The following is a 3,159-nucleotide window of genomic DNA, read 5'->3' on the forward strand; positions in this document are numbered from 1 at the left end:
CCCCCTCCTACCCCTGGGCCCCGCCCGTCAGCCTCTGTGCATTGACTTGGCCCCGGGCCCGCGTGGATTTAAGTGGAAACGTATTTCGGGTAAGTACATTTTCTTTTAACAAAAGCGTAATTTTGTTTTGCGTCGGGGATAAATACGGTCTCATTGCTCCGAAAACATATTCTCGTCTACTATGGCTCTAAATGCATTTTCCTTTTCAGAAAATGTATTTGGCCCGAAGATGCTTTTAGTTTTTCCTCCATGGGCCTGTTTACTGATTTTTTCACATATAGGTCCCTGATCTTCATCACCTCATAACTCCGCAACCGTAACTCCGAGCAAGGCGAAACCAACGCTCACTTCTTCGTCTCATCGAGCTCTATATTTTGGTAACATTTTTACTAGGTGGTCCCAGAGTGAAAATAACCATTTTGTCCTTGCGTCAAATCATCCCCCTCCAAGAGAGAATCGTCCGGCGTTTCGTTCCGCGGCTTCATCTCACTTCTTCCCGGAGTCTCCGTCACCCCCAGGCAAGCCACAATAGCCACTTGCATGATAGCCATGCAGTAGCCATGGTTTTCAACTCGAATATTTAATAAATTCTTGCATGTTTTGATACGGTTATTGTTGTTTCGGTGATGCTTATGCATTCGTGCTCACTTTCATGCTATGTTTTTATGCACCTAGTTATCATGTATGAGTTGCTAGTATCTCTGTCGTATGTCAGGTTTGATAGTAGTAACAGTGTGTTCTTTCTGATGCATTTTTATGATCTGTTATCTAGTGCCATAGCTATGCATGTTACTTTGCATCTAGTTGGTTATAGGCTTACTTGGTAGTATTCTGGTTAAGTTCTTACATTGTATTTCTTTATGATGCTAGTGGTCATGCTATGCTCATGTGTAATATTATGCTAATCAGTTTGCCATGCTCATTTGGTTAATGTTTCAGTGTGGTTATGCTCGATGATCATGTTACACATCCATGTTTATGTTGATTCAGGCTCATGCATTATAGTTGCATCATGTTATTTTATTATGACTCACCTCATTGCATTCAAGTTTAATCGGACTTAATTGAACTTGAACAACTATTGGGTGAGTCATGGTGCCACCATATCGAGCTGACCAGTGCAACCACACTTGCCTTTATGGGAGGGTCCTAACTGGGTCTATTGTCGTGTCTCTCGCCGGTGCCTCCAACGAGGGAAGGTTATGTGCGCGCGCTACCCTGATCAGGTAGGCGGGCATAAGCCTTTTGTGCCCGTAGTTGTTAGGCGCCTTTTTGTCCCCATTTGGGACCGTTTATGTTTTTGCCACGACGGTGGACGTTGATGCATTTGGTAGACACGGGGCCACCCAGGACTGAACCCTAAGGGGGTGCTGGTCGGAGTGGCCGGGAGAGTGTCATGGCAGTATGACGGTTTTGCCGGAACGTCATTGGTCCACCCGAATGGGAGTGCGAGTCCATGGGTTCCGTTGTGTGGGTAAAGTGCGCTACCTCTGCAGAGTGTGTATTAAACCTATCAATAGCCGCGCCCATGGATAAGGGCCCAGTTCATAGTTGGTCACACTATGTGTCAACAGTAATAATAATAATGCGCTTAATAACAACCCTGGTTCGATGATGAGAGAAGTTTGTTGATCTTTATGTGATCGCGAGAGGATCACTGTCGGTGTCAAAACTGGCGGATCTCGGGTAGGGGGTCCCGAACTGTGCGTCTAGGCCGGATGGTAACATGAGGCAAGGGACACGAAGTTTTACCCAGGTTCAGGCCCTCTTGATGGAGGTAAAACCCTACGTCCTGCTTGATTAATATTGAATATATGGGTGTTACAAGAGTAGATCTACCACGAGATCAGAGAGGCTAAACCCTAGAAGCTAGCCTATTGTATGATTGTATGTTGTGATTCTTGTTCTATGGACTAAAACCCTTCGGTTTATATAGACGCCGAAGAGGGTTAGGGGTACACAAGGTCGGTTACAAAGGAGGAGATATCCATATACGTATTTCCTAGCTTGCCTTCCACGCCAAGTAGAGTCCCATCCGGACACGAGACAAAGTCTTAAATCTTGTATCTTTATAGTCTAACAGTCCGGCCAATGGAGATAGTCCAGCTGTCCGGAGACCCCCTAATCGAGGACTCCCTCAGTAGCCCCTGAACCAGGCTTCAATGACGATGAGTCCGGCGCGCAGTTGTCTTCGGCATTGCAAGGCGGGTTCCTTCTCCGAATACATCATAGAAGAATTTGAATACGAGGATAGTGTCCGACCCTGCAAAATAAGTCCCATATTTCACCGTAGAGAGAATAATGTTTTCGCAGATCTAATCCGCTAGCTTGTTTTGATAGCATGACGTCATGTCATGGCCCGATGATTATCCGAACCGTTTCTCTTAACCAGCTCCACACATAGCGCGAGGCGGTTTCTTGACACGCCTTACCGAAGCGGAGATCGTGTTCCCCTAATTATGGGATGCTCATTAATGCGGTCGTGGGTAACCCAACCGTGTCTAGGACCCCTAGATTATAGGCAAGTCCCAAACGGCCATGGAGAGGACGCTTGATATTCACCCTCTTTATAAGGGGACAAGGTTTTCGCTTTTTCCCTCTCGTGCTCAACCAAACCCTTCCCCCGCCTCGAGTTCTAACACCCAAAGCCCAGGTTTGGTGCTCAGGATCTTCAATCATGTCCGGATCCAGCATTCAAGGCCGATGGATGCCCTCCTCCGTGACGGAAGAGGACATTAAGAAGTTGAGGGAGGCCAGATACCTGACCGCCGAGGTTTCGCATCAGCTGCCTACTCGAGGGCAGGTCGTCCCTACTCCCGAACCCAACGAGAACGTTGTGTTCGTCTCCCACTTCCTCCGAGGTCTAGGCCTCACTCTGGATCCCTTCGTCAGGGGCTTGATGTTCTATTAAGGGATAGATTTCCACGATCTAGCTCCGGACTCCTTTCTCCACATCACGACATTTATTGTCGTGTGTGAGGCCTTCCTCCGTGTGACCCCTCACTTCGGCCTGTGGCTCAAGACCTTTGAAGTACAACCGAAGATGATTGAGGGGCAACATGCAGTGTGCGGAGGTGCATCAATAGGCAAGATGGCAGGAGCTCCATGGCCGAAAGGCTCCTTTTCAGAGGTGTCCGAAGTATGGCAACGGGAGTGGTT

Source organism: Triticum urartu, chromosome 1A (assembly GCF_056163025.1).
Source record: "Triticum urartu cultivar PI428250 chromosome 1A, HENAU_Tu73, whole genome shotgun sequence".
Taxonomy (NCBI): Eukaryota; Viridiplantae; Streptophyta; class Magnoliopsida; order Poales; family Poaceae; genus Triticum; species Triticum urartu.